The sequence below is a fragment of the Heliconius melpomene genome, chromosome 4, assembly GCF_056956725.1.
Source record: "Heliconius melpomene rosina isolate 202511_hmr_F chromosome 4, ASM5695672v1, whole genome shotgun sequence".
NCBI lineage: Eukaryota > Metazoa > Arthropoda > Insecta > Lepidoptera > Nymphalidae > Heliconius > Heliconius melpomene.
The window spans coordinates 10,505,161-10,526,642 of NC_140392.1; the positions used below are offsets into that span (position 1 = coordinate 10,505,161).

At 36.5% G+C, this 21,482-nt stretch overlaps 1 protein-coding gene across 1 annotated transcript in view; it reads left to right on the plus strand.

Annotated features, from left to right (window-relative positions):
* The first annotated feature begins 3,245 nt into the window (after positions 1-3,245).
* Positions 3,246-21,482, plus strand: part of LOC146539738 (neurotrimin-like) — a 148,324-nt gene continuing 130,087 nt past the window's right edge. Inside the window, exon 1 of the mRNA XM_085185180.1 lies at positions 3,246-3,665. The gene's annotated coding sequence lies outside the window, so the exon portion shown is untranslated. The remainder of the gene's footprint in view (positions 3,666-21,482) is intronic.

The following is a 21,482-nucleotide window of genomic DNA, read 5'->3' on the forward strand; positions in this document are numbered from 1 at the left end:
TGCCACTGATTAAAATAGGCAGATTGCCGCAGTTTAAATTGGGCAGATTGCCGCAGCTTAAAACGGGCAGATTGTCGCGGTTTAATATGGGCAGATTGCTGCTACTTAAAGTGGGCAGATTGCCGCAGGTTAAGGTTAGCAGATTGCTCTAGATTCAGGTGGGCAGATTGACCCAGGTTACGTGGGTAAAAATTGGCCCTAGTTTAACATGGCAGATTGAGTTTAAATATTGTTTGTGAAAGCTGTAAATCATTTTTGTAAGAGACATTATTACAGTCGATTGTGTAAGAGTTATGAACCATAGTTATTCTCTTTTTGTTTTGTTTTTTTTGGAAACACGAGGTCGTGTTTCGGTGCAGGACGGCCGAACTGTAAGACAATTGTCAGTGTGAGGGCAATTTTACAGAAAATAAAATAATAATACCCACATAATTATTTATAAAAGAGGAAGGGAACGGCTATAAAAAGTGACGTTTTTGAAGGATTGAGTCAGTACGTCGTTATTCTGCCTGTCGTAAGGTGTAAAATTGTGACAGTGTTCAAGTATTTAAAATCAGTGTCATTGTTGGAACTATGCGTTTTAAAACGTGTATAAGTGTAAAGTGTTATATAGAAACAGTGTTAGAAGTGTGTATATGTAAAAGAGGAACAATAAATTGTGGTTATTAAGTATTTTATTATACTTAGCACCTGACATTTTTACAAAAATAGTCTAAATATAAATCCAACTAATAACAATGAGGTGATGCCGACTGATTACGCAACTAGCTTATACGTATAGAGTATATAATAATACTACAGAAAGCAGCTCACTAAACTTTAATCTCAATATCAAAATACTTTTAAAAAAACATAGCGGGATTTGCATTTGCGCCTGTTAGCAGCCGCCCTGGCGTTGCGACCAGGCACCACTAAACAATGCGTACTCATCAAGTTGCGTCGGATTTCTTACGCGTCTGTACAACTTATTTGTGTTGTTACCAAACTTTATATTACTTACTCATAAAAAACGTCGTGTCATCAGACGGGTGTGTGGCGATTGTGGGTTCCAAGTGCGGCGTTGAGTTCTGCCACTCAACACGCAATGACTCCAAAGTTTGACGGTAGGTAAGAAACTAAGTTTCTTAATGCTAAGTTCCTTCAGTCCCCGCTAGGAGCAGGCGTCGGAAACTTAACGCATCTAACTACTTACTTGGCTCGTTCTATTTCCATTAATAAGTAAGTAGCGTTGAACGCATTATGAACGACGTAACAGATATACGTTTTACCTAAACTTCTATTCTAATCAAAAATTGTCAAACTGAACAAATTGTGGACTTTACTTTAAAATATCGCTTCACGCTTTTTATCGCATAGCCATCCTGCTATATAGTAGACAGAGAGTTCATAGCGTTAAAGCACTCTATTTTCCACACATCGTCCAATTTTCGAGATATTGTGAGTTGAGTGGCGGAAATCAATGCCACGACCAGAGCGAGGAATTCAAAATTATTTAAAATAGTCTTTTCCCCCCTCACTGGGATCGTACCCTACTACAACAGACAACCTACGAGGTTAAAGCAAAAAGATATAAAAATGACCTTATTTTAAAGTCCTTTTTGATACTTTTTTAACAATTTCTTTATTTTCATAATAAAACCCAGTTTATAATTGTATTCCTGAGCCGAGCTCAACATTAACTGTCACAACATCAGCTCTTAATAGAACAAAGAGGATCACAAAATATTCCGCTAACAAATCGACCAATAAAAGAAAAAGTTGCGAAGGCGTGATTTCCTCGGAGCTCAAAACTTGCGCAAACTTCCAATTGTTGTCGGATTGTTTTTTAAAGTATTTTCCTTGAAGAGGCTCCACGCGGGCAGCAATGAGCCGTGCGATTTTTTTAGCTTCACGCTATAACCCACATGTAGCAGGGAAGGCAGAGGGAAACTAGTGTTAAAACACTCCGACAATTTTCACAGATTTTATATTGAGTGGTGAAACTTAACGCCACGGTTTGTCTTGTTACCAGAGCAAGGAAATGAGAATATTAAGTAATTCACTCCCCCGAATGGGAATCGAGCGCATAGTTGTGCCAGTGCTATTGCGCTACGGCAGCCTCGATTAAGAAATGGAGCGGCTTTATTTACTGATGGACATACCACATGGACCTCGTTGATGCCATTAAGATTGATAGGTCTTCCATTATTTCATTTTCCGTCACTCCCTCCACATAATTGATTTAAAATTGAATAAGAAGTCCAAAGAAGTTATAAATTCTGAACAATAACAGCAACCGCGCTGTACCAATACTTACTGAAAATATTGAATTATCTCGTTCACAGTAACGACGTTACGGCGGAGCGTGACAGCCCGCGTAAATAAAGGCGTCGATTTATTAAATATGTCCCGCCAACCCTCCCTGCTGATGCCCTATGAGAACTTGTCAAGACAAGACAAGGCATTAATTGCGAACTAGATTACCCTCGGCCCGTACTTCCGTAACGGACGTCGGGCGGACGCGTCCTTACTCGGGACCACCAACTGTTCCTAAATATATTCGTAGCTTAGATTTAAGACTTGGACAAGAAAATGCGTATCAGCTCTTATACAAATAGAATCCGCAAATCCTTACAATATCCAATAGCGTAAAAGAGATGTGTGAGATTAAATTCCGAAGCGTAGCCATTTGTAAAGGAAGCCGGCGGAACCACAGCCCTCAGTCGCAGTGCCGCCGCCGCCGCCGTGCTGCTCCGCGTCACGGTGCTAGGGGTACACAGTACACAGGGGGAGCCTAGTGTCAAGACACTCCGCTCCCCACTTTATATTTTTGAATTAATATTTTTTTGCAATATCTTTCATTATTTATTTCGATAGACTGTAATAGAAAGCTATATTATTCATATGCATATAAGCAAGACGAGAACGACGAGAATCATTTTGTACATCTCACATCTGTATTGGATTGTGCGCTACGAGGGAACGCTGCGACATCAGCAATGGCGTTTGAACGGATTTCTTTTCAATTTCGTCAAATTTTGGACGTGACCTGCGATATCCGCGTCCGCGGTTACGTACGGGACGATCCCGGAACCAGCGCGGGTGGGGGGAAGTGGGAAATTCAATTTCAATGTCACAACAGTGCAGATGTAAAAATGATCGGCCGCGATCGTTGGTACAGTGCGCGCGCTGGCGAGGGGGCGGGCGGGCGGCGGGCGCGGGGCTGGGGCGGGCGGGCCGGCGGTGTGCGCGCGCCGGGGGCGGCGGGCGGCGGGCGGCAGTGTCCCGGGCCGCGCGCGCTGGACGCACGTGAGGCGCGTTGCTCCCGCCGCTCCGTGCCACCGTACACCCGCGATCGTGTCCGTGCCGCAGTGTGTGCGCTCTGAGAGGCTCAGCGGAGGCGCGCGGATCGCGAGCGACGCCCGCGCAGCAGTCGCGACCCCGACAGTGACTAGTTTGTGCAGTTTAGTAGGAAGTTATTGAGAAAACTTGTCAGTGATGCCGATAGAGCTCTAAGTAAGTTGAAACTTATTATTTGTGGTTACGTAAGGACTGTGCTCGCCGGTGGCCCCGCAGGCCCCGGGACCGCAGCCGCCGGAGCGGCCGTCGCCGTCGCAGGCGAAACAGTAAAGATAACATCGGACCATCAACTTGCGGAGCGACCTCACTTAGTTGACAGTACGGAGGTAGGTTTTATGAATTAAGTTTTTTACCTTAAATCAGCAATTCTATTAAGTAAACGTCTAAAGTTTAACCATTCTACATTTTAATAAAATTTCGCCATAAATATAAAATATTTATTTTGTATTTTTTATATTTTACTTCATTCACTGAAAACTACGATTATTTTCCCAATAATTTATTAACTAAGATAATCACTATCAAGTGCGGCCGTTGGAAGCCGCGTAAAGTTTACGGCCGCTTTAAAGGCATTAGAGGAGCGCGCTCTGATAACAACTTGAATAAAACATCGACTCCCGAGGAAGTACTCCACTCTACTCTACTTGATTAACGCGGCTTCGTCTGCTAACAAGTGAATCAAATACCTCTTAGCGACGCACAACTCAGGTGGAAATTTATTGCAGACGATTTTTAAACTTGACTATTATAGAAATCAAAACATTAATATAATTTATATATAGCTATGTTATAACAGATTTTGAAGATACAATGATTACAGTACAATTTAAGTACATTACAAAAACAGAAACAGTTTTAGTTAATCTTATAATATTATGTAAACTAGCGGACGACGTGCGGCTTTGCCTGCTTGGACTAAAGGAATGCTTATAATATTATTTAAGTGTACTTAGGGAAAATTGATTAATTATTTAAATTTGATTATCTATACACTTATGCACTTCATAAACTCTAAATGTAAATATTTGAAGATTTTATTTGAGTTTGATCGCTACAATTGTCATGTTAGAAAAATGTTTAGTATTCCATATGTATCTAGGCAGCCGCTAAGTATGCTCGCACGGCAAACGTGTTTATTCGGAATAATTCCCGGTTCCGAGGGCATTTAGGGATAAAAAGCCTATATGTTGATTCACAACCTTCTCTTTCTTTTAGTGGTAGCCCTAAAACAATCAGTTCAACAGTTCGGATCCAGAAAAAAGATAAACAAACAGAGGGACAAAGAACTTAATCTTTATATATTTTTGGTATCGTGTAAATAACTAAATGCACTTAGAAAAGCATGATTATTATGAAATGACAGACAGACTATTAAAATTTGTTTATAATATAAATAAATATATTACGTATTGATGATATCGTGCAACACTTTTAATTTGTTCAATTAATATTTCAAACTTTAAAAGATTAAACGAGCTTGCAAATAAAATAAAAACAGAATTCAGAATACATTTCATATAACATCGAGAACAAACGCTGCAACGACTGTTTAACATACAAATGACTAAATAAAACCTTTTGATACATCAAAGTAACGAGCAAAGTATATTAATATTCTTAATATCGATACAGAAACGGGTCTTACCCCAAAATACTCGACGGCTTATTGAAGTTAGGGCACTTTTGAGAGCCGGCTGAGGCGACAGAGGCGCTCCACGCCCCCTTCCTAGAGGATGCGATAAACTAATATGCGAAGTGGAACGACCAACTAACCCTATTTAGTGCGTTCGGCGCCCACTACTGCCAGTATTCGAAACATTTCGCATTCAGGAGGAGGAGGCTCAGAAAGGCCGGCTATAGCTTTTGCGAGTGAACATTGAAATAAAACCATTTTTGCGGATTTCGCCTTCTTTATAGAAACACTCTCAACTTAGTGGCCGAGGCTTGTGCGTTCGCTGAATATTTAAACGCCCGTGAATTATTGAAAGCAACTTTTCTTTGAAAGGTTTCTATAATCTATCGGTCAATATTCAAATTTGGTTGTAGTTTCTTTATTGTATTATTTAACTTTGTTACAGCACTGTTCTCGTTAAAGATACAATATAAATGTGAGAGTGAGAGCACAAACGTAACTATTGTTTCAATATTTAAATGTAAAATTTTAGTTACTGAAATTTATAAAAGGTGTTTCTAGGAAACGTTTATATGTTTTAAGGGGAAAGTTGAACTACTTCAGAATTTCCTGCTACTATTTACGCATCTTTCTTTCTTTCCAATCTACCAGACTTGAACACAATATAATATATATAATATAATATACATAATATATATATTAACATAGTTAAATAACAAAAGAAAGCATAAAAAAGGGATCGCAAAAAGAAATCGCCTCCGAAATCTCCTGCGATGTATATAGGTCGCTCTAACATGTTCCGTTATAGGTTCGTCGCTATAACATATTCAGTGGACGGCGATCCTCCCGGGGCCTGATAAGAAACCACTGCCTTAGACCGATTTAGCTTCGATAAACTTATGTTTACGCTGAAGTCTAATCTATCCTCCCTTAAATACGAGCGAAACGCTGTATGTTAGCGATTTATTGCTTTAGGTTTCTATTTTTAGTATTCATAAAACGCTTTTGAATATCCTAAAACGAGCCCTATACTATTTGTTAGGATTTTCTCTGATAAATTGCTTTGGGAAAGGTTTTCTTTTAGGTATGTTGTCACAATATTTTGTCAGAAAATAGTCAATAGAGTTATAGTTTTATTATTTACGTAATTGTCTTTTTTAAGATTTAAGCCCAATGGCTTAACAAAATAACTAAAAACATCAATATGTTAAGAGTTATTTTGTTGTGGTTTTATTATATGCATTTTCTTATATATACATTTTCGACCGACGCGGACCGACGCGGACCGACGCCGCCGAGCCGTTTTGTCTTTATTTATACAAAATTTTCACTATGACTGTTACACATTTACATTCATATTTTAATAACTATCTATACGAGAGATCTACAATTTACATATATAAAAAGTACACAAAAATGCCTATTAAACGATATATAAAACAATACACTATTTAGTTATTGACTATTACAAAATAACGAAAAACACAATAACTACGACGCAATTCACACAATTCATTACGACAAAAATTCTCTCAATAATTATTTACAAACATTCGGAATATACAAATCTGTTATTTAGCTGTAGAAACCTATGATAACTAATAATAGATTTTACTATACGGAAGTTATTTTTATCTCAAAATGCGATTAATTCGGTAAATTATAACGAAACTATACAAATACTATACAAACTCTAAGTATCTATATATAAAATCGAAACGTCACTCACTCATCACGAAATCTCGGAAACTACATGTACTAGGAATCTCAAATTTTGCATAGGAGTTACTTATAAGACGTAGGTGCTCGCTAAGACGGGAATTTGCAATATTCAACTTCTAAGGGTTTGTTTTTGGGGTTGAAAGTTTGTATGAAACTTCGTTACTAATCACATTTGTCTTTGTCATTCGTCACTAAATGTTAGAAGTCTCAAATTTTGCATGGACGTCACTTATACGACATAGGTACTCATGGAGATAGAAATTAATAATAACGTAGTTTACGCAGGCGAAGCCGCGAGCGGGCCGCTAGTTATTATATAAAATTAAAATGTCACATCTAAATCTTATTATTTATAAATATAAATATATATAGATTATAGAGGATATTTCAATAGTTTTACAGTAAAACTATTGAAATATCCACAAAAAATACTAATAATAACATTCAAAACTACGATAGTTGTATGACGTCACTCGTTACCTAACTAAATAACTCGCAGACACGTTGTGACAAGTCCGCGACGGACGATCGGAGAACATCGCGCTGCCGCTGTCACGAACTAGTATTAAGTAAGTACTCGTATATGTAGCCTTCAGTGTTAACATTTTCAATCATTAGAGATATAAATAAACGGAAACAGTAAATTATTTTAAATTTATACAATACTAGCGGACGCGCGCAGCTTCGCCAGCTTATTTGCACCCTTAGGGGTGAATTCTAGTAAACCATGAAACACTTGTTCAATTAAATATTTTTAAGAGCCTTAATTTTAAATTTTATAAAAATCAGCGGTTATTTAAAGACTTTTCCATACAAACTTTCAACCCCTTATCTGCACCCCTAGGAGATGAATTAAAATAAACCACGAAATATGTGTTCAATGAAATATTTTAAAGTCTAAATTTCAAATTTTATAAAAATCGGTGGCGATTTAAAGATTTTTCCATATAAACTTTCAAGCCCTATTTTACCCCTTTAGGGTCAAAATTTTTCAAAATTCGTTCTTAGTGGATGTCCAGATTACGAAAGTAAACATCTGTCCAAATTTCACGTTTCTACCATGAGCGGTTACGGCTGTGCGTGCGTCTTACCTCAGTCAGTGAGGACAAGTCCTTTTATATATATATATATATATATATATATATATATATATTATGACGCATGGGAGAGGTCACAAAATGCAATTGGAGTGTTTTGTGACTTATCCAAAGCCTTTGATTGCGTAGACCATGTAAGTCTGTTGTTAAAACTAAAACATTATGGTATACAGGATACTGCCCTTGACCTTATTGCCTCATATCTAAACCAAAGAATCCAGACGGTTAGTATAAATAATGTAAAATCATCTGGATCTCCTCTAAAGATTTTTATTTATTTTATTTATTAAGATCCACCAGTGGTAATAACATTAAATTAATCATACAGTAAGTTTCTTATATTAAAATTATTACAGCTAAATGCATTACCTTTTAAGGTGAATACCACATGCGTTAATGTAACTATATAGCCATGTACCTAATTATTCTACACAATAATATACACAAAAAAATTAAATTTAAAATTGAGGTTAAGTTACATAAACATCAGTAAATACAATATTAAATACTACAGTGTGTTACGTTTCGGCGATATTTAAAGAAAGAGTCACCGAAAGGATCGAAAGCGGTCCTTTCGTTAACAATAGAGCAAAATCGAGACATAGGGGAATTATTGCCCAAAACAGACCTCCGACAGGGAACTTTGAGAAGATTAGTTTTTTTGCGGGAATTCCTAGGAACTTTAAAATAGAAATTTTGTACTAGATACGGGTTGTCGTACAAGCTGTTGATAGTTTTATATAAGAAAAGCGAATCAATAATTTTTCTTCTATTTTCCAAGCTACTTAACTTAAAGTACGCAAGCCTATCCGCATAGGTTTTAAGTGAACTCAATTTTCCACATGAAAGATGGGCGTTCCACAAGGATCTATACTTGGTCCTCTTTTATTTCTTCTTTATATTAACGATCTGCCTTTTTATGTGAAGAACCTATGTGATATTGTACTTTTCGCGGATGATACCTCTTTAATATTTAAGGTTGACAGAAATATAATAAACTATGACGAAGTGAATAGTGCATTATCGCATATTCTTCGTTGGTTTGATGTTAATAATTTAATGTTAAATGCTAAAAAAACGAAATGCATCGAGTTTGCCTTACCAAATGTTAAAAAACATAATTTTAATGTAATAATTAAAGGAGAACCTCTTAATGTGTCGGAATCAGCTATTTTCTTAGGTGTTACTATAGATTCCAAACTCCAGTGGAACGCTCATCTGGAAGCACTTGCAGATAAACTCAGCTCTGCCGCAATTAAAAAAGTAAGACAAATGACGGACGTTGAAACTGCCCGACTAGTCTACTTTAGCTATTTCCATAGTATTTTATCTTATGGAATGCTGCTATGGGGCAGTGCTTCAGATATCAATTCAATATTTATTCTCCAAAAAAGAGCCGTAAGATATATTTATAATCTAAGAGCTCGAGATTCTCTGCGAGATGTTTTCAAAGATGCAGGTATTATTACAGTAGCTTCCCAATTTCTGTACTATAATATTCTCTTTGTCCGACAAAATATACATTGTCATAGAAAAAGTAGCGACAGTCATACGATAGAAACGAGAAATAAAGATAAGCTTGTTACACCAAGTTTTCGCCTCCAGAAAGTTAATAAATCCTTTATGGGTCTGAGCATACGTGTATATAATAAAATTCCGCAGTGTATTCTTAATTTGCCACTACCAAAATTTAAAATATCTGTAAAAAAAATTCTAACAAGTAAAGCTTATTACACTGTTCAATAATATTTAGACGATAAAGATGTATGGAATTAATGTCTATTGAATGTCAGGTAGGATAGCTGCCAGCTAATGTAATAGTAAAATATACCATTGACTTTAAAAAGAGCAACTGTTGAGTTTCTTGCCGGCTCTTCTCAGCAGAACTGCCTTCCGAACCGGTGGTAGCTTTTTGTTAACATGTACATTCGTTTATTTGAATAAAGAATATTTTGAATTTTAATTTGAATTTGAATAGATAGATTATTTGCCTTCGGAAATCTATGGTGTTTCTTGGCGTATATTAAGTTGAAATGGTCTCCAAACTGCGGCACGAAGCGGGCGAAGTCGATCCGACAAGCGTTTAAAAGCAATTTAGAATCGAAATTGTGTTGTTACTAATAAAATCGGCGTGAGCGCGCTTTGGACAGATAATTAGAATATATAAATACAGACGTAGACCTTAAGTGTAATCGTAATTTGCCTAAATAAAGAAATACTGGAAATACTATAATAAAAAATATTAAATTGCATATATATGTAATTTATGCTTGTAATGTATTCGTGAAAGTTTTTGAACGGACTAAGACCCCTTTTCGGTGCGGTGCGAAATTTGCAACAAGGTGAACTTCATACAAAATGCGTAAAATCAATGCATAAATGCTCGTACCTTTTGATTGCGTTGATTTAGATGCTTGATTATTTCTCTGCTCGAAGGGACAGTAGACCTGGATACTGCCACGCGATCTTGAGATAAATGGTCTGAACAGACGGAGAGATGGGCTATGCGAGGCGATGATGCTATAAAACACTTAATACAAATATTGTGGTTCTTAAAGAAATCTCAAGGCAGTTTAAATGAAGTTAGTTTGAGCGTTTACATTCAATCAGGCTCTGTGTAGACTCGGGACTTGAGCAAAGTGGGACTTCATTATGGAACGTATTGATCGGTTCCTGCTACGTTTGTAATTATATTGAAATACACTTGTGCTAAATGTATTAGAACATTTACAAATTCATATTGTATGTCAAAATAAAGTTAAGTACGTATTTTGAATACATTAAAAAAGCACCTTCAAGATTTTCCATTTCCCACTTTCTGTCCAATTTTTCGTAATTTTGTCTTGTTAACAGAGCGAAGAAATCAATATTAATAAAATTGTTTACAACAAAAATGTATTTTTTTATATAACTCTGAGTCTTTTTTATTAATTTTATCGGTTAGAATTTATTACACAGCAGCTGCCCGCCCGTAGTGCCCGTAGTGCCCCGTCTGACTTGCTTTTATTACAATTCTTATATAGGACTATAAACTCCACACTTTGGAAATTCAACAAAAGAATGCTACAAATTCTTTTATTTATGTAATCCTGAAACAGTATTATCTTTTAAATTCTAAAAAGAAATGTAGTTATTTATTTTAAATGTTATAAGATTAATTTAATTATTTCCGAGAATTGTCTGAACAAATATACATTTATACATATATTTTTTTCGCTAAGTACAAATTATTTTCCTATAATGTTGCCACGTCTCAAATAAAGATCCAAATAAAAGATTATAAAGTGACTTCACCCCGAGTTCACTTCAGAAACATCTTAAACAAATCGACCTTTTTTTCAAACTGACGAAAGAAATTCACGATGACATCAAAGAATTATAGAATTCTGATCTCAGTAGAACTTAGGGTCCGATTCCATTCCTTATTGTTCGAAGAAAGCCCAAGTCACTCTTACAAACTGAATGTTCCAAATTGGGTCCCAAAGTCATTGATGACTTCGAAGGTTAGTTTTTCTGCTTTTCTTCTTTTTATCATGGCAGGTCAGTCAGAAAGGTTCTATTGTTAAAATATTTAGCTATCCCATTTACGTGTAATTTTCAAGATATTATACTCAAAGCTGCGTTTCTCTCTAGAGTGAAGAAATTAAAATAATTTATACTCCGAGTGGGAATCGAACCCACATCTAACCTGTTAACAATCAAATGTATCTTATTTTTTTACAATTTTAAATAGATATTTCAACAAGATCTAACCAAATTAAAATGAAGATAGTATCAAAAACTCTTACTTCAGAAGCCCAAAGCCCTAGATCGAAATAAATATGTTGGAGACTAAGGTGATTGGGACCGGAGCTTGTTCCGATCCCACTTCTGATGTCGGCGAATAAGGTGGTTGAGGCCGATTCCACTTATGATGTAGACAGATATGACCGACATCGTACTTCTAATTCGGGCGTGGTAATTATAAGAAATGTTATCTTACTCTTGACGTGAAGCTTGGAGCAGTGCCGTGGACTTGTGACCACAACTGTAGGCTTAAGGGATCCTTTTACAGTACTAACACTCGCCTTTCACTGCTCCAGCCCAGTATAATTGCAAATAGGTCTTAACCACATTTGTAATTGAAGTAGTCGAGGTTGGCCAGCAGTGGAGCACGAGTAGTGCTCCGAGCTGTGGTAGAGCCTCGACTGAGCGTACGTCCGTGCAGTTGGTTTTATGTGATTGTCATCGATCGGTGCCACGTCAGAGTGACAGGCAACGCCATCTGATTTTGACAACTGGCAACTTAAATAATCTGCTTCCCTGATACGGCCAATCCTGACATGCGCGCGTCCTCGAGCGCTTTTGCCTTCAATAGTGTTCTATTTAGCCTGCCTAAGAATAATAATCCAACCATACCACTCCTACTGAGATCACTACTACTTTATTCCGCTCGTCCAATCCTGACACATTAACCTAACACTATCAAATTGAACCGGACGGGTGTGTCCTTTCGACCAATTTGACCAACTAAACCTTCGACGAACCTAAGAATGATCCGGATGAATGTGTCCCTTCGACCACCCACACGTGCATGACCCGGACCCTTCGACCTTTCGACCCTACGACCCTTCGACCAACTAACCCTTCAACCAACCTAAGAATGAAGCGGATGAATGTGTCCCTTCGACCAGCCGCTATCAGCTGCATGGCCCGGACGACATTATCCCTTTGACCAATGAACACTTAAGAATGAAGCGGATGAATGTGCCCCTTCGACCAGCCGCTATCAGCTGCATGGACCGGACGACATTATCCTTTCGACCACCATATATAACCTCAAGAACATAAACCATGGCTAAGGTGTCCCTTCGACCAGTCGCCATCTCGAATGACGACGTGGACCGGACGGCCTCACCATGAAACCACAGCCAAGGTGTCCCTTCGACCATTCGCCATCTCGTATGACGACATGGACCGGACGGCTTTGCTCTGCAACCACTTATAACCTCCTATGGCCTGTACATTGTGCCAGCGACCCTACAGTATCTACGTTCGTCAACCATCATCCACTCTCGTCACGATCACACCAACTATTACATGAACCCGACACACACTACCTGTTTAGTCGATAGAGGTACTACTACACTGCACAATATCGTCACCACAAAAATCTTATCCCTATAGCTTACACTACTGAACCAAATTATACAGAGTATGACACGTATAAGCAACCCTTTCCAATATCGCATCGATATCGCTACAACAAGATATCTATAGCCGATACTCCTATGGAATCAGACATTAAATTACACTAGATATTGTTACTAGAGCTAACCATTTTTTTAGACTATATAATTTTGTTGAAATAGATCCCTACAATTAATTTCCTATCATCATTTAAACATTTTAGAACTAGGCAACATTTTATCTGCACAACATTATCTGCACTATGTATTACTCCTACAGAGTATTACTAAATTTCAGAAACAATCCTGCAGTAAAACTTTAACCAAAAAGATTTATTTTAACACTTATAACGTTGAGATGTAACTAAGTAACACAATCTAACTAGGTATGTAAATTACACACACTTCATTGATGTATCACTATGAAATTGCCTACAATTAAGCGTAAACGCGTCTCTATTTTCAAATCATTACTTTTAAAGTTCTTTTAACTATGCACGTGTCTTTAAAGATTTTAAATTTATCTACTACAATTTAATTAAAATTTGTCACCAATTTCATTAAAACCATTTACTTGATTATTATCAACTGATTAATGGCGACCAAAACCCTAATTGAGGTTAAATATTAAGCGACACTAACCTTTGCAATGTTCGAAGCCATTACTTTTCTTTCAACATAATTTGAACTATACGGTACGTTCACTAACTATTTCATTTCTTTTAACAATTACATATCTGGACTTCAATTACTTTTAACTTTATAATCACTTTTACTTTCTTTAAACAATCTTTACTTTCTTTACTTTCTTTAAACAATCTTTACCTAATATGTCACTTTCAAATATGTCACTTTTTTAAAATTAAATTACCAAATTACTTCCGTTTCATTAATTTACACTGTTATATACTGCGCCATAATTATGGAAACTACTTTATTTCACCTTAAAATGAATTACGTTCATAATGATTTCATTGTAAACCTTCTATAAAATTAGTACTTACCGACATCATTTTTTTTAAATTTGAAATAATTTTCTACATTTTTCATTTAATACGGGGCGTCGATACATTAAAAATCTCAAGCTAACGAAGTTAACGTAACTAACGAGACGAACAAACTAACGAAACTTTTTACTACACTCACGCGTCGTAACTACGAATTTACACTATCACAGAACGGTAGACTATTGAAAGTGTCGAAACATTACTTACTAACTTCAGGTGAGAGTGAGGTTCATCCCACTTCTGATGTCGGAGACTAAGGTGATTGAGACCGGAGCTTGTTCCGATCCCACTTCTGATGTCGGCGAATAAGGTGGTTGAGGCCGATTCCACTTATGATGTAGACAGATATGACCGACATCGTACTTCTAATTAGACGTGGGTATTCGGGCGTGGTAATTATAAGAAATGTTATCTTACTCTTGACGTGAAGCTTGGAGCAGTTCCGTGGACTTGTGACCACAACTGTAGGCTTAAGGGATCCCTTTACAGTACTAACACTCGCCTTTCACTGCTCCAGCCCAGTATAATTGCAAATAGGTCTTAACCACATTTGTAATTGAAGTAGTCGAGGTTGGCCAGCAGTGGAGCACGAGTAGTGCTCCGAGCTGTGGTAGAGCCTCGACTGAGCGTACGTCCGTGCAGTTGGTTTTATGTGATTGTCATCGATCGGTGCCACGTCAGAGTGACAGGCAACGCCATCTGATTTTGACAACTGGCAACTTAAATAATCTGCTTCCCTGATAAATATTACAAATGTTTATGATTTGAAACCGTTCACGGATGCGCAATCCATACCTATATTATAAATTGGAAAGTAAGTCTGTCTGTCTGTCTGTCTGTCTATCTGTCTGTCTTTTACGCAATCAGGGCCAAACCGCTAATAATTGTGGTAAAATACTCATCTAGAGATACTTGAGAGTCTCGGGATGAACATAGGATACTTTTTTTTCTCATATTTGTAATATTTTCGATATATACCAATATATTAAAATACTTATTAATTTGACATGCAATTTATTCGGCCATGTTAATAACAACCGTCGCTATACGACCGTTGCAACGCAACGATTTGCAATGTTAGCAAAACGTCACCCAAAATGAGTTTGCTTAACGCCTCTCTCTATTGAAAACTGAAAATAATTTCATAAATACATTTAGAAAAATTTTTGTATAGTAGCGGGCGTAGCCGCATTCGGGTCCACTATTAGATATCGGAATTGAATCCACAGCCGTCGACTATGTCAGACTCATTCTCTCAGCCCGACGATAGCTCCTATAGCTTTTCTTAGTTAACATTTAGATTTATTACACATAGCAGAGGCAGAGAGAAGCATATTTAACTTAAGGCCGTTCTTTAACTTCAGAGAGGAGAAACGAACAACCACAATTCAGTTTGCCATACCACATTCAAGTGTTCAGAGTCAGGCATAATAATTCAATAATATTTCAAAGTATACTTCTAAGCCCTCGCCGGGGCCGGGGGGTCTGAATAATTGATATTGCAACGAAAGTTCATTTCATTTTCATATCTAATTTGTCCATTTAAATCGCCAATTTTACATTAGTTTACTAAATTGAGTCCGAGAATTAAATAGTTAGTAAATGTGATGTTTTTATTTGCCAAATACTTAATTAATAGATATATTCAAAGATAATAATTAATGTTTAACTTATATTAATTAACTTAGTTAAGATAAATACGTTTGTGGTGTTAATAGAACTAAGATAACTATGACGAGCTCGTCGTAGTTGAAACATCGCTCGTGGGAATTATTATTATATGAGGATAATATAATTTTAATAAATTCTCAGTGGATTTAGACAGATTCACTATTGTTTTATTGTCTTCAGTTCTTTAGTTAACAGATTTTAAGACTTTACTGAAAATATATACTACTCTTAAACTTTTTGTTATATTATGTCCATAAGATAATATTTTTTTATATATAGTTTTAACACCAAGCATTTCCTTCCTAGTACCTCTAACAAAATATGTACAAAGTTTCATGATAATCGGTTGAATACTTTTGACGTAAAAGTGTAACAAACAAATTTACATATATCTATACTAATATAATAAAGCTGAAGAGTTTGTTTGTTTGTTTGTTTGTTTGTTTGTTTGTTTGTTTGAACGCTAAGATCTCTGGATCTACTGGTCCGATTTTCATTGTTTTTGTTTTGTATGAAAGCTGCATTCTTCAGAAGTGCTATAGGCTATATAACATTACATTACACATATATACTAATATATTTTAAAGTACACTCTAATTTGACATGCAATTTATTCTGCCATGTTAATAACAACCGTCGTTGCTACGCGACCGCTACCGCGACGTTTTCATATTCAGCCTTATGAAAATAAATATAATAGTCACTTTTAGCATTTTATCTAGATTGAAATTATAGTTTACTGTATAACATTCTAATAAATAATTAAGGAGATGTCACTGCTTCCAAATGACCTAGCCACCTAGCGGGCGGCACAGTATGACCGACGCGAACGGGCAGATGACGTTGACGGTTTTATAAATTTTCATACATTTTCGAACTTTATTTGTTGTTTATAATTAATTTAAAATACACTTTGATTCTCTTCTTATTTTATTTGATATTGCCCGCTAAAATTATCATACTCAATAGAGAGAAATGTTTAGTTATTTCGTAGAGTCGATATCTATGTACGCACGTACGGAAAACTTTAGGTACTTTTTCTAATATTAAGAATACATATCTTTGTTACTTTTAATCCTTTTGTTAGTTCATTTCAATAACTCAGATAATTTTTTCTAATAATGTGTATCTACTTATTATTCTTTTTGATTATTTGAGCTTATATTTTCTTACTAATTCTATTTAGAATTGAAAATAATTTCATGAATATATTTAATAAATATTCTTATAGTTGAAGCAGGCGTAGCCGCGTCCGGGTCCACTAGTATTTTATAATATTACTATGCTATACTCGTACCTACTTTTTGGCACTTTGCATACAGACGTACACTTATCTATGACTATATTATTTATGCCCATCGAACGTTTGTCGCAACAACGCGAGTGATTATGTCATTCTTGCACCAAAAAAGCGAATGTAGATAATATTTAAGCTTTTCCTTGCTTGTAATGATTTTAGGTTCAAGGCTCTTTTGAGGCACCCTAGTAAACTACAGCAGCTTTGTCTAGTTGGACCGAGATCGATAATATCTACGTAGGCAGACATCCTGCAACGTCTCACGAGGAGGTTAGAAAAGTTCCTGCAATAAGCAATACTCGGAAACATTGGTTTCGAAGTTACAGATACTCTCATCGATCAAATACATACACATATGTATGTCAGCGTATTATATACTGACATATTATATTTTATATACTGACATATTATATTGATGTGGCAGACACGACATGGATATTTGTTTTATTGTCGCGGTTGTGAGTTCGGGTCGCAGGAGAACAAATTAGTTTCTTTTCTTCGATCTGGAAACAAACACAGAAGGAGTGGCGTTGCATACAACCGGCGAACACGCAATGTCTCCAAAGTTGGGTGATGCCAGGGGAACGGAATATATTAAAATTAGTATCCCTCTACGTAATCTGCAATTTTTTATGGTTTTGTATCTCAAACATAACAATGGAATCCTTATAAGACCACTTCGTTGTCCGTCTGTCCGCCTGAGAAGACCATTTATTCCGAGATCACGTGGAAGTATCATGTTGAAATTAATACCTACGGCCTCTTGGAGCAAATGAAGAAAACAAGCTTCTAAATCAAATCAATATATTTGACATCGAATTCAGGTTTATGTTTACATTTCTGTTTAATGTGCGATACAGAGTACATACTGTTTATTGCACAATAGTGTCTGACATATATTATATACCTTCCACATGGAAGTGTCTCAAAGACGGTCCACAGTGAACGTAAGAACGTTGGTTATTATCTCCCGTAAAAGCGGATGCTGAACGTGAAAGGCGAGGCGAGGCTTTATCCGTTTCCGAAGGATCACTCGTTTCAGGTTACCAAATGTGGAACGGAAAACCAGATGCAAGTACTACTGTTACGTTTGTGCGTGTTTATGTATACTCATAGGGCACTACGTCTAACTGAAGACGCCGCGGTGTTGGCGTCTCATTTCTCTCCTATTGTTTTGTACATTGTCTTTGGTTCTAGCTGAAATTATAATTAAAAAAGAAATTGAACGAAATGAACCGAATCTCCTTTTCTTAAACAATAAATACCTAACATTTACCTGATTGAGCTATAAAATAACTTCATCTATGAGCACCCGATTGATATCTAAAACCAAGTTCCATGATAAATGTGAGTGTACGAGTATAACAGCCCGTCATTAATCGCCAGTACCGCCTAGACTCCCCCCCGAGCCCCCTCACACCCCTCTTATATAGTACCTACTTGAAATATTTTATTTTAAAATATTTCATAATTTATGTATTTTAATGAGTGAAGTAAAAAAGTGAAAGATATAAGGAATTAGCTTGCTGCGTTGTTGCTTGTTGCTTGTCGTGTTTTTATATGTTTAGGTTGCGCGAGGCATTGGAAGTCATTGACAGCCTCATTTTCCTGACTGTTTGTAGTCATGGCATGGCGCGGCGTTTAGTTTCAACACGCAACGGTAGAGTCCGTAGAGAACGGAGCTTTAATTTCCCTCGACGAACTCTGCTATATGGAGGATATAACTTGAAGCTACTGAAAAGAAATGTACCGTAATCTCAAAATAAAAGTAACTTTCAACAAAACAAAATAAAAATTATATATTGTCATTAAAATCGATGGACAGTTCCAATATAGCTCATATTGGAACCCGCTATCATTCAATAAAGCGGTTAATGTGGTATTAAGTAAAAGACAGACACTCAGTATGTGTGTCAACTGTAGGCATTTGCTCGTCGCCCCTCACTCCTCCTCGTCGCCCCCCACTCCTCCTCGACGAGCCAGCCGTTCAATGAAATAGCTGCCTAAGCATTTCCATCCACTCTTTATTTACTACGAGTACTTGCCAAGGCTATTCTAAAATAAATATTGTAGTAGTTGACGGCGTTAGGTGTTGCCACTCAGCGCACATTGTTATAAAAATAAATACTATCTTCTCTACAAGATATCTTACATAATATGATTTTTATAATAATTTTATTAAATTTTATAAGAAAAATATATCTTGTAGAGATTAATTACCTCATATATTAATAACTAGCGGCCCGCTCGCGGTTACCCCCGCGTGAACTATGTTATTATTAATTTCTGTCTCCATGGCTACGTCCTAGTGACGTCTATGCAAAATTTGAGACTCCTAGCATTTAGTAACGAATGACAAAGACAAATGTCATTAGTAACGAAGTTTCATACAAACTTTCAACCCCAAAAACAACCCCTTAGTTAATATTATTGTTAATATTACAAATTCCCGTCTAAGCGAGCACCTACGTCCTATAAGTAACTTCTATGCAAAATTTCAGATTCCTAGAATATGTAGTTTCTGAGATTTCGTGATGAGTGAGTGACCTTTCGATTTTATATATATAGAAGATGAATTGACCACAGAATTGATTGAAATTATAAACAGTATTTATTTGTCGCGTTGCGACCATGTCAATTACTGGTACAAGCAGTGTAAGTTATATTTATTTGATTGTCATTACCTCTCGACTCTACATAAAAAGCAAAAAAGTAATAAAACGTCTATCGTTCTACAGCGACTTGTAAGACGTGTATATACATACATATATGTATACACGTATGTATGTACGTTACGCTCTAATACTTTCATATTCATAAAAGTAGTCTAACCGAAAATTAAGTGGAGAATATAATGAGGCGCAGGTGACTCTGAGCCTTCGAGCGTAGAAAATAAAGTTAAATTTTCCCTGAAGGTACAATTTAATCATAATTTCGAGGTAATAAGAGTGTAAAAGAAAACGTTATTTTTACAAAATTTTGGTAAGAAGGGTTGGATAAGTTTAACTGGTCTTTTGGTTTATTGCATAGTAACTCTGTGCACCGAACGAGAGGTACTGGCTTCGATTTCTAAAGAGCTAGTTCTACACGACGAACGTACTAATGATGTGCCTATATTGAAAGATTCAACAAACAATTACTGTAAGTTTTGCTTGAATGAATTGCGGCATCCTACTCCTCCAGTAAACACTGTATGAGAGACTTTTTATTAGTTAGTGTAAAGTAAAAATTTGAAGGCGGAGTAAATAATCATTAGATTCTCTTTATTTCCACTAGTTAGTGCATTATGATTACAATGTAGATAAAATCTAAAATCAAAGCTAGTTGTTACAAATGCAACAAAGTTTTATTCAAGATAGAAGAAATCGCGCAACAAAAACGAGTGTCTTCCAAATAAAGGCAACAATGTGACGAGACAGTGGATCAACTATTTACTTGCTTACCGCACTCCGGCCGCCTCGTCCCGGGTCCTGGTACTAAATGAAATCAAACTAACGAATTGTATTATTTTCTTTGATTAAATTTACTTAATACTTCTGCTCGATTGAATCAAATGTGGAGTAATAGCGAGGATCCTGACTTCGTTCTGATAGAACAGAGAATGATTTGTTTTGAAGCATCCTCGACCTTCTGAGTCTGAGATGAGAATAATAATTAATCATTCTCCACTTCCAACCCATGTTATAAAAATAGCTAATATCAAAGATATACGTATAAAATTGTTTCATTTCTTAGTAATATAGATACGTGCTATTATTGTGTATGTATGTGTGTGCGTGCTCAAAACACTTTGCCCAATTTTTATGATTGTTACAAAACTAAACTGCTTTGACTATTAATTTTGTGTGAGCATTCTCAATGCATACCCTAATGATGGGTTGCCATGCGCGCCCGTATTAAACAGATTTTAATCAAACTTCGTACATTAGAATAAGCTCATTTCTACGCTTAAACATTTCTTTTTACTTTATAGACCAAAAAATATCGTAATCTGACGTAACGCGACACTTACTTATTACCATTTGACTATACACGAGCACAGCCTCGTATATCTACAGGTATTTATATAATGATATAAATACCTGTAGAAGTAGTTCCACGCTTTTTTCCGTATAGCAGGGAAATTTCCAAAGAAATTTTCCCCCTATTTTAGAGACTCTGCGTGTTTAGTGGCGGAGTGCAATGCCGCGCTTTATCTACCAGAGCACATGAAAATAATTTAAATTGAATATGTTTCCCACTGAGAGGCCAGTCGTGGCTCAGGGGCACAAAGTGTAACTGTGACATAGACTGGTCGTACCTCCCATCCACAGTTGGATTGGAGGAAATGAAATACTTATTTAAATTCCTCTACTCAACACGCAATGTCTCCAGAATTCGGCAAAAAGTGGAGAACGCAGTATTTTATCAGTAGGTTAATGTGGCTAGTGCCTACGCTGCTGTGTGCGGGATACAGCATGAAGTGAAGCTGATTCCCACCAATAGGGATCGAGCCCTCAACCGTCACAATTACAGTTAGACGACATGTAAGTCACCTTAAATAATTAT